Source organism: Arctopsyche grandis, chromosome 8 (genome assembly GCF_051622035.1).
Source record: "Arctopsyche grandis isolate Sample6627 chromosome 8, ASM5162203v2, whole genome shotgun sequence".
Classification (NCBI taxonomy): domain Eukaryota; kingdom Metazoa; phylum Arthropoda; class Insecta; order Trichoptera; family Hydropsychidae; genus Arctopsyche; species Arctopsyche grandis.
The window spans coordinates 23,243,983-23,256,542 of NC_135362.1; the positions used below are offsets into that span (position 1 = coordinate 23,243,983).

General features: G+C 31.5%; 1 protein-coding gene and 1 non-coding gene across 2 annotated transcripts in view; one reads left to right on the forward strand and one right to left on the reverse strand.

Annotated features, from left to right (window-relative positions):
* The window catches only part of LOC143915452 (uncharacterized), a 668,062-nt gene that overhangs the window by 428,123 nt on the left and 227,379 nt on the right, over window positions 1–12,560 (forward strand). The window lies entirely within an intron of this gene.
* LOC143916277 (U2 spliceosomal RNA) lies at window positions 12,181–12,373 on the reverse strand. The gene has a single exon (XR_013260966.1). It is a non-coding gene; the product is annotated as a U2 spliceosomal RNA (small nuclear RNA).

Consider the following 12,560-nt stretch of genomic DNA (forward strand, 5'->3'; position numbering starts at 1 on the left):
GTAGATAACATCATTCTAGAGTAAGCGGTGGATCCGTGTGGATCTCTAGAATCGTTGAATAAATGCTGTGAAGCGACTTTGTCCTTTTATTTGGATCCTGAACCCAACCCCACGCAACACTATGAATGTACTTACTTTTTATTTATGTTACCAATTTTTCAATAAATTGGGTTACATCACTCAATTGTAAGTGATGCTTCTTAATCATTTAATTTTTCATATTTTGAAAATCACTATTATTTGAACTACTCATAAATTTATACGTCAGCAAGAAAAGTATTATCTTACTAAAATCGTTCAAGTAGGAGTCGGAGTCGAATCATAAAATGAAGTCGGAGTCGGAGTCGGTACATTTTGTTCGACTCCTCAGCCCTGCTTTCCATATTTAAAAAGTCAATGAATGAAAAGTTTAATTAAATCTTATAAATTATTAAAACGCGTGTCATAAAACATCAACAAAACAGTGCTTAGCTGTCATTTTAATGAATGAATCGAACTGAAAATAGACGTATGAGAAAGTAAATAAAATTTGTTTTGTAAAATAAATGTGACCTTACATAAATTCGATGTTTATTCATTATCAAAAAAACACACTTTTGAATACGAATTGCGACTAGGCAGTACTAGGAAGAAACGTTTTCGTGTACATAAATTCAAAGGTCGAGAGCATACAAATTATCATACAAATAGAAATGATATCGTAAAATTTTTTATATTAGATTTAAAGCCGTAAGATAAAGAGAGAACGACAAACAATCAAAATTCGTTGAAATCGATTCAATTGTATCTAGAATCATAGACTTCAGACTAGATCGATTTATAAATCGTTATACGACAAACTCAGCTCTTAAGTAGGCACTATGTAAAACTCAGTAGTTCCACTTGACACGGTTTTATCATAACGCAGTGTATTACAGTAAAAGTAGCAAAGCTTTGCGAATTCTTCGGAAAAATTCAATTTGATAATGATTGTACATAATCGACTCGATATGTACACGGCTAATTTTATCATAAACGTGTTTTAGATGTGCATTTATAAATACGTGATGAAATTTGCATACGTAGTCGGATTTAACCGGATTCGATTAAGTCATTACCGAAAAATCAATGGAAAAGTACGACGGCTAAATTAAATTGTTATGTGTTACACTTCCGGGTTTTAATTGGAGTTATTTGATAGGATAAAAGATGGAGGGGAAACAATTCTTCAGTACTAAAATTGATCCAACGATTGTTAAAATAGCGAGGGACAAATACGCTTGCATTTTTTTTATTGCAGTCCTATCTTGCAGTCCTTCGATCCTGGGCTCCAAGACCTTTCATTATTATTTTTTTTTATTTTCATGTTGCGATGATAGTTTTAACTAGATGTGAGATTTAATTTTTTTGACTAACGATTATTTATGATATGTTTTAGGAGTCATGTACAATTGTATTCACACGTTATTTTGAGTTGATGCAATGGTCATTGCAGCTGCAATGGTGAGTAAGCCAAACTAAATCTGGATGTTCTATGCACATGTGTACATATGTATATACATAATCGTGCATATATACTAAATAAACACTCTTCCACTAGCACTACCACTTCCTCAGGTAGCGCCAATTCCAGTTTCTAAATTTCGCTAATCCAAGCGAATAATATCAATATGGATCAATATGGTTTTAATTTATTGAAATTGAATTGTTGATATTTTTAAATTTTGGGTAAAAGATTTAAGTGGAATAGGATAGTCCCTCTAGTGCTAGTCCAATGACGGCACGCTACTGGTCTCTACATATATGTACATATGTATAGAAGAGATATTGCATGCAATGCAATTGGATGTCTCATTATAAAAAAAACATGATTGCGTTTATAATACTAGGTGGAGGTTTGCCTTGCGATATTGAACGATGCAATTACGATAATAGCGATTTCATGCTTATATTTGATGTCTGTATTGTGTTTGTGCCAGGCGTTGCCTGGGTAATAAGAAATTGGACGTCACCGCAGTTAACCTGGTTTTTTTATTAAGTCGTTTCGTATTATTTACAGAGTTCCTTTTAATTGTTATGTTGAGAAATTTTATACAGTTGCCCTTTTACAGGTTTTACACACTAGCCTTCAAAAAGGAATCCACTAGAAAAACTCGTTATGTGTGCATATTTCAACATGAGAATGTTTATATTATAATACAAAAAAAGGTAGGGCTATCATCACTTTTATAAGATACTAGCAGAATTGTCCAGTTTTTCTCGGGAGAGTGTATACAAGCTGGCAATAAAATAGAAAGATAGAACTTTTTCAGAAAATGTTGTAATTTACGGTTACATTTAGAGTACCATGAGATAACAGAATACCATATTTTGTGGCTATGAATTATTGATAACTGTAGACAAACAAACATTAATAGCGTTGAAATTCATTATAACTACATATATGAATGGACACTTCCGGTTTTATTGATAAATCATTATATTTGCTAAAATTGTAGAAAAAAAATCGGCCTTCAATAAAGTTCTTAGCGTTTAATGGTTTAATCATGAAGGAATTAAAGTAATTTCAGGTATATTTACGGTAACAAAGATATGGTGACCCTAAAATCCCACGTGTTAAACTTGCTAAAATATGTGTCGTAATGGTGTAATAAAATCAAGATTGCTTTATTTGTTTACTGTGACATTCGCCCAATACGAAAAAAAATTGTTGGTCACTATTTAATGTTTGAAATGAAATGAACGTTTTTATCCGAATAACAAATTTGAGATCTTCAAAAATTAACGACATGACAACAACGAAAGTTGATTGAAATGTGATGTGGTAAATGCAAAATTAGATATGATTTGGGTACTTTGGATTCGATGTACACAAATCCGCTAATCGATTTGCAAAGAATATATCACTTATAAACACACTAGATTAGATAACGAAGACTGCGATTTATTTATTTGATACGAAATGATTTAATAATCGATATGATATCGAATATTAACCGCGTATAAAGTATGTGAACACTTTGATTCAAATACGTATTACAATTGGATGTAATTTAACCAGTATGAATCAAATTTTAATAGCTGCAATTTCAAAAACAGTAAATTAAACCCAATTAAATCATACGTGTATTTATTTGTTTGATTATAAATATGTACATTCATTCTACTTGAACTTACGTATATTCATTGTCTTTATCAATGATTTGAATTTCAAAATATGCACGACATATGTAATATTTTTATTTTATATGCACATATGTACCTATAGTTACCTACAGTGCCGGCCTTACACCCAATGGCGCCCTCGTGCAATTTTTTTCTAAACACCCTTTGAAAAAAAATAATAAAAACTGGATTACAATCCTCCTTTTTCCCGGCGTTGGGACCTTACTACAGTTTCAGGCAGTGTCAGCAAAAGCATAGAAACCAAAATGTTTGGATATAATTCTTGTTAATTGTGCTGTTTTATAAAATTTAATACAATGTGTGAAAGGCTTTTAAATTGATAAGTTCATTGCTAATAATATCAGATTTTGAATTCGCAGTGAGCTTGATTTGAAGATTGGCTTTTTCCAGTAGATTGTTTGAATATAATTTGCCGAGTACAAATGTAGGGCCTTTGGCGCTCTAATTTTAATTTTAAAGCGCTTTTGGCGCATCGAGCGGCACCCTAACTTATTTGGCGCCCTCGGGCACCGCCCGACCCAGCCCCCCCCTAAAACCGGCTCTGGTTACTTAAGTATTTGTCAGAAATATTGTCTGGAAATATGAAAAAGGTATTTGGGATGGTGTGCATTTCGGCAAATGTTGCTTGTATAATGCTGCGTACGGACCAAACCAACGACGATTTTGGTCCAACGTTTTATCCAGCAGGATAAAACCAGTAGCGTACAAAATATCGAAATAAAAATTAAATTTAAAAATTGAAATTAAATATCAAAACTAAAAATATTATTATTATATTAAAATTAAATTCAAATATCAAAATAAAATTATAATCAATATATTAAAATTAAAATAAAATATTGAAAGTTAAAACAGAACATGCCCAATTTAAATAAATTTTCGAGATTGACCTAAAATTAGATCATCAACAATCACATACAGGTAATCCTCGACTTTTGTTTGTCGAAGATGTTTTGACTTACGAAGATACGCACTAAGATCGAAAAAAAAATCAAAGAATTATTATTTTTACTTCCCCGTAATGCGCAGTTACTGAGAATATATCATGTGTTAGTATGGGTGACCGACCGATGGTCCCAACCCGGAACGTTGTCGGTTTATCAAACGAAATTTTTTTAGTCTTCAATTTTTTTTTTTTTTTTTTTTTTTTTTTTTTTTTTTTTTTTATACCAGGAAGGCCTTACAGGTAAATCCCAATGCGCCTTCCTGGCCAATTACAAATACGGTTACACGACAATTGGTGCAAGTCCAAAATGTTCAACGACAAAATGTACCCGAAAATTAGTGCACTGACAAAATGTACCCGCGACAAAATGTACCCGCGACAAAATGTACCCGCGACAAAATGTACCCGCGACAAAATGTACCCGCGACAAAATGTACCCGCGACAAAATGTAAACGGAAAAAATGTTCAAGCGACAAAATGTTCAAAAATGTTCAAAATGTTCAACCGTATCCAATATTTTCTTATTTAAATTGAAAAAAAAAAACTTTCCGAGCGTATGAACTGCAGATTACATTGCATTAGTTTATATGGCAGGGCTTCTCAACCGTCTCCAAAATTTACTTTATTTCAAATGAATAATTTACTTTTTATCGTACACATCGCGGGCGTTATTAAATTAGTATAAATGACAGGGGTTCTCAACCGTATCCAATATTTACGTATTTAAATTGAAAAAAAAAACTTTTTAATCGTATTGCAGATGTCATTGAATTATATGTATATATATATATATATATATATATATATATACACCACCAGCAGCATAAAACGGAACGCTTGTGAATTTTGCGACATACGTGTTTGTTCTAATCATCACTTCGTTATTTGTAAATTTATCTTAGTTATTTCTTCTGTATTTTGGTAAAAAAACGTAATTCTCTTTAACTATGTACAAAATACAGTTATCTTGTATGTATGCAAAATAAAACAGACTTAGGTACAAAAAACCCGTAATATACCTGCTAAGGGTACGCCTTTGTTCATTGTGCGTCAAATGCTTTCAAACATTGAAAAGATCATGCTCAGCTGAGACCTTTTGCTGTATGATTGTTCTAAGGGTAATTATGGGTTTAATAGTTTTTATTTTATAAAATTGATGGATTTAATATTTAATTTTGAATTTTTAAATTAACAATATCGATTCTTCAGAAATTGGTCGCTGCAGGGATATTTCCGCCGAAAAAAAACTTTGATTGCTGCGTATTTGAAAGCGAAGAAGGTGTCCATGCGAAAAATTGCCAGAACAGAGGTAAACACAGTTTCAAGAATAACTCCGGAGTTTAGTTCTTGTACTAACTTCTCGGTTTTGGCTTGGAGACCTTGAAGGGCTTTCAAGAACTTCCACAGGTTTGGAAATTGGGCTCCAATTGTATAGCCAACTTTCATATGGAAGCCTTCCACTTCGTTGTCCGTTTTTCCATAATTATGTAATATTCGGTCTCGAACATTCCATATGTCTATGGAAGCTACACGAGGTTCACGTTTGACATATGGCCAAATGCGCAAGTAACGGGTTGCTTTTTCCATCTGTCCCAAAGTACCTACAGAAAAATCCAGGAATTGGGATTATCTGAATTTTACGATAATCAGGAAAATGCAATTAAATTTAAAATGGTATTGGCATTAGCATTTGTTCCTCCAGAAAATGTAGTCGAAAGCTGGGAGGAACTCCTCCAAATTCTCAACCCATGGCTATTGGCACAAGAACGAGAAATCCAACAGAAGGTCGATGATTTCCTCATGTATTTTGAGGTTAATTACATTGGGAAAATCATTTAACCAACCCTAACTACATAAAAAATGTTAAGATTCCTAGAAAAAGATTTGGTCGAAGCATATGCGCTTCAATACTTCGAAGACAATAGGTTATTTTGAGCTGAAAAATAAAATTCGATTTACAATCATTTTATTTTAACCATGCATTTTTTTTCTCAACGTTTGAATTTGACTAGCAAAAAGTTGAATTTGATTTACAAAGGAGTGAATACGTAATAAATAATAAATGTAATTATTTAAAAATTCATCATTATCAGTATATAATAAAAAGAAGACAGTAGACATTTCCATGTTTTAATATTCATATAAATTATTGATATATTAATTATCTATTAACATATGTACAGTCCATCCTAAAATGCCGATGTAACACAAAACCGGACTACGGAATGGCCTTAAAAACAAAATTAATTATGGTTGAAAATTATAATACATTGCTTGAAAGATAGTCTTCTTGATAAATATTGTGGTTCTAGCTTATTTGCCATAATTTTAAAGCCTATAAAATAATTTTTCGTAAACTGGTCAAGTACGGTTTGCATATTGCAAGATAAGGTTTTTTCTATATTCATTGAAGCTCAGGGTGCTGTTAGTGCTAAATTAAAAAGAACCAGGTCGGTGTTTAATTTTTACGACCCCCCCCCTCGGTTTTTTTTTTTACTAAAAAAAATTCGGGTGTGACCAACCCATGACTTTATCTATGTATTTGAGGAATATAAGAAGGTAACAAAACAAAATTCGATATTGAACTGATGACTATGATAGCGATACAAATTGAGCGCAAATGTATGGAAACTTGCACAAAACAAAAAAAGTTCTACTTCCGGTTGTCAGATTTTGTTCAAATTTTTTTTATTACTAAAAATCACTATCAGTATTATACTCATTAAATATCAAGAAAATAAAAATAATTTTAAGGGTCAAAATAAAATAATGAAATATTGTTTTAAAAAAAAATACTACTTCCGGTTTACAAATTCTGACCAAAACCCTACCAGCTCTAAGTTAGTACATAAAGGATAGAAATATAAATTTTCAGCTTAATACATTCAGGGGTGTGGACAGAGTAGTGGGCACAACATTTTCAACCTTTCTAAGAGAAAAAAACCCACTTCCGGTTTATAAAATTTAATAATTTTTTTTTCTTTTCATCACATTGCTACAAGAATTATACTTGAATTTTTTGTGACGAAAACACATGTTTAAGGGGTCGAAAAAAATAGTGGAAGAAAAATCGTACAAAAGTAAACTGCCACTTCCGGTTGACAGATACTTACTAAATTTTATATATAACTTGGTATTAAGCTTAAACTTTTAGATATGAAATTTAAGTTCAATAAACCAAAAGGTTTCTGAGAAAAACATAAAAAACCTCGATTCTCTAGAGTAAAAGTACTGCTTCCGGTTCAGATAGAAATATTTAAAAAATATAAAATTATAAAAATTATTATTTCTATCATATTTAAAAAAAATTCAGTCTGATTCAGTTAGTGGTTTGGGAGATAATTGAATTCAAAAACTTAAAAAAAAGAGGACACCTATAAGGGGAGGTACCATTTCCGGTCAACTTAAAAATTTGAAAAAAAATTACGACGTGTCGATAAGAATTTCATTAACCGATACTAAGTTTCATTTCGATAGGACTAACGGTGCTAAAAATATCCCCAAAATACACACACACACACACACATTTTTTCTAGATCATGAATACGTGATCAGCGATCGATTCTGAGTTCGAATCAGTCAAAATCTCGAGTTCGAATTTTCGTATGATCACAAAACTTCATCTATTGTTACTACGTACATAGATAAAGTAATAAGTTGTATCCTAATATTGGTAGTTCAAATATTTATAAAAAAAATCAAATAATAATAAATATTCTCACTTGAACTAATCTCTTCAACATCTTTGATTTTGCCTAATCCTCTTCAACATCTTTGATTTTGCAAAACCCGTGTTTGTGTGTCAACAGTAACATTTCCTTTTAGCAATTCTAAATCCATGTATGTCAAAAAACTATCAATTTTTAACATGTGAATTTAGAGATCACTATTAATTTAAGCTGAGTTCCCTCATTTTATGTATCCTCAAGTGTGTATGGTCAATAGTTTAAAGAATGTTTTCTTTCGAAGTTTTGGGTGGTTTTAGATAAAAAAGCCAATAAATTTCACTAAACGTCTTTTAAGTTTTGAATGTGCTCAGATTACTATTCGAGTGTTAGAACGAGATTCTGCTCACAATATTTGGAATACAAAATTTTATGTGAAATTTTAGTCAAAATATTTTTTAATTGTACTCGAAAAACAATGTTTATATCAATCAAAGTGCCAGGGTGGCGATTTGATTTAAAAGTTATATTATTAAACTTTCTAGCCATAACAATAAAACAATAACAACAAAATATTTCTTAACAATAACAATAAAACTTGACTCTTATATATAGTTCAATTCACGACATTTTATAATACATACACTTTTTTATAACACGCTTTTCACTGTGTCAATAGAATGCGAATTGCGCTCATCTGATGAACAAGTATTGTTGATGGTGAACAAGTATTGTTGATGGTGAACAAGTATTGTTGACTTGATAACCTTATTAGAACTTTATAATACCAGAGTAATGTCGAAAAAACTAGAAGGGGTCGAAAAAAATAGTGGAAGAAAAATCGTACAAAAGTAAACTGCCACTTCCGGTTGACAGATACTTACTAAATTTTATATATAACTTGGTATTGTTGACTTGATAACCTTATTAGAACTTTATAATACCAGAGTAATTATAAATTAATTACATACATATATGTATATTTTTCTATAATAAATGTGATCGAGCTTATCAACTGTGAATAGCTAAAAATTATTATTCCATTGCTACAAACCGACGTTGAAGAGGACATTGAAGAGATTTCGAACTCACCATTTGCCTATTGTCCTAGGGTTTTACGCAAAGAAAATGCATTCAATAGCCTCTAACATGAGGGTAGTAAAATTTTATAACCCATTTGTCTTTTTACATATTTTCGTCCATTTGTGTAGACAATTCATCTGTCAATCATAGAACTAATTTCAAAATATATTATTGTTTTGCCATCTCTATTCAACGCGCGTGATTTTTTTTACATTTACATTTTAATTGTCTTTTACATGTCAAAATTAAATTTTGTATGCAACCCTTACGCATAATAGTTAGTTGTAAATGATGCAATATTAATGTGAAACATAAAGGAGGTATGTAAAAATAATTTTAGCTGTAAATTTCTAATGTCTGCCTTTTTTACATACCTCCTTTTTTCTACAATACAATGTCCGATTCATACATTTGTTTTTTGCTAAACACTAAGTAAAATCTCTCCATCGTTAATCCGAATAGTCATAATTCGAGACTTGACTGTAAAATAATACATTAAATTTATCTAAATTAATATTTTATATTCTTGCCTTATAATTGTATAATGAAATATTAAGTTTAAAAAAAACTTTCATTATACATATAGCTTGCGAATGTACACTAGAAGACTTATTTGCAGAAGAAATAAAATAATTGCATTTTTAAACAAAATTTTGGAAAAAAATTATGTGAATTTGATTTGGAGACGCCGTAAAGGTCACATTCAATGTTAAAACTCGAAGTACACGTGACCGCTGGCTGGGAACTGTTTTATCAAAATAAAACGTGGCGTTCAACGTTTATTTATTTATATATTATCGTAGCTATAAAGCTAATTTTAAAAATACATGTTAATTACTTAACTCTAAATAACTCTAAAATTTATAATTATCTTATATGTACTGTCCCTCACAGAGGTCTTCGCACCTCTGTGAGGGTGTTAAACTAATTCAATGACATACGCTTAAAAAGTAATTTTTTCAATTTAAATAAGTAAACATTGGATACGGTTTAGAACCCCTGTCATTTATACTAATTTAATAACGCCCGCGATGTGTACGATAAAAAGTAAATTATTCATTTGAAATAAAGTAAATTTTGGAGACGGTTGAGAAGCCCTGCCATATAAACTAATGCAATGTAATCTGCAGTTCATACGCTCAGAAAGTTTTTTTTTTCAATTTAAATACGTAAATATTGGATACGGTTGAGAACCCCTGTCATTTATACTAATTTAATAACGCCCGCGATGTGTACGATAAAAAGTAAATTATTCATTTGAAATAAAGTAAATTTTGGAGACGGTTGAGAAGCCCTGCCATATAAACTAATGCAATGTAATCTGCAGTTCATACGCTCAGAAAGTTTTTTTTTTTCAATTTAAATACGTAAATATTGGATACGGTTGAGAACCCCTGTCATTTATACTAATTTAATAACGCCCGCGATGTGTACGATAAAAAGTAAATTATTCATTTGAAATAAAGTAAATTTTGGAGACGGTTGAGAAGCCCTGCCATATAAACTAATGCAATGTAATCTGGAGTTCATACGCTTAGAAAGTTTTTTTTTTCAATTTAAATAAGAAAATATTGGATACGGTTGAGAACCCCTGACATTTATACTAATTCAATGACATCTTAAAATGATATTCAATGAGTCACAATGACATTCGCTTAAAATGTAATTGTTCAATTTAAATAAGAATATGTTGGTACGGTTGAGAACACCTTTAATTTATAATAATTTAATAACATCCGCGATCTATACGATAAAAAGTACCATATACATCGATAAATATAATACAATAAAAAGTTACTTTTGCCATTAAAATAGGATAATTTAGGATTTTTGAACATTTTGTCGCTTGAACATTTTTTCCGTTTACATTTTGTCGCGGGTACATTTTGTCGCGGGTACATTTTGTCGCGGGTACATTTTGTCGCGGGTACATTTTGTCGCGGGTACATTTTGTCAGTGCACTAATTTTCGGGTACATTTTGTCGTTGAACATTTTGGACTTACACCAATTGTCGCGTCCCCTACAAATACAAATGCAGCATTTTTTTTATTATAAGTCGTTGAATTGCGAGACACTGAAAAAACTCGCAAATTAACGAGACATCTATGAATTGTACATAAATTTTTATTGTACATCCATCAAATTTCAAATAGTGGTGACATAGTAGGTAGGAAGGATTGTTTCTCTCGTCGAAATAAATCAATTAATTAAATCATTTCAGAGGTGAATTTTATCGGATAATGTCTTCAATTGTTTCTCTCATCGAAATAAATCAAATAATTAAATCCATCTCAGAGGTAAAATTTATCGGATAATGTGTGATTATTAATTTTATTTCGACGAAAGAAAAAAAAACCCTTTGACAAATCACCGACATTTTTTTTGTTAAATATTTCATTCGACGGCGAAACACAGTAGTGTATCGTGACGACTTATAGGAAACAATAGCAAGGTTTTTTTCGCTCGTAATTATAATATTTCTCTGGTTGTAATGCGTATCGTCGTAATTCAAAACATCAACGATGATCTAATTTTAGCTCAATCTCGCTCGTTAGCTTAATTTTGATATTTAATTTCAATATTTTGTACGCTACTGGTTTTAAAAGTTGGCCCAAAATCGTCGTTGGTTTGGTGCGTACGGACCATAAAATTCAAACTCAGTATGTACATATGTAGATAAGTCCTTGATTTTGTTTACGGTTCCCTGAAACATCATGGAAATCCAAAATGCCAACCTACTTCCAGGATTAGACCATAAAAGCAGAACTGAATTTGACTTTTCGACAGTGCTGTGGAATAGTGTATTTTTCTGGGAACCTAATTTCATACGTTGGCAAGCAAAGTTGATTTTACTAAAATCGTTGTATTGGAGTCGGAGGAGTATAATTATAACAAAAAGTTGAAATCAGAGTTGGAAAATTTTGAGCCGACTTCACAGCCCTGGTTATTGTTTACTGTGGAAGAATATTTTGATTCATTCATTAGAACAAGAATCACAGTCCAATTGGAATAGTGCGATAGAATTGGAGGTTACCTGACATATCTTTCACAGATTTTCCGTTAACCGATGATGCGCTCCAGGCATTACGTATACGGCCATTTTTTTCTCACTGTTTGTTTACCATAATCTGTGATTCCTATCATGGTAGACAAAATGTGAGAAAAAAATGGCCGTATACGTAATGCCTGGAGCGCATCATCGGTTAACGGAAAGTCTGTGAACGATATGTCAGAAAACCTCCAATTCTATCGCACTATTAGAAATCGAGATATCCTGACTTTAAAGTAAAATCCTGTTCGATGAACAAGAAAGTGAATTTTAATGTGGGCCGATCCCGGCGGCACTGCAATGCCGGGCCAACCCGCGACAGGAGTGGAGCAAGCCCCGATCATCCCGTCACTTTCCAAAAATCAGTTTAATATACTGGTCCCGCGATGCGGGAACTATCAGATATTAAGCTGATAAGAACAGATACTACACTTTGATCTTAGCCAACAGGCCGAGAAGCGATACTATGGCTTAAATTCTATTTTTATTTATATCAAATTTGAATAGTACCTTTAGTATACAATTACAGCATACAGCGACATCTATAGATTTAAAAAAAAATATATAAATTAAATAATTTAATTTAAAATTGTTTTACTAGTGACATCTACTAGATTTATTAAATAGTTTTTGGAAGTTGAATAAATTTT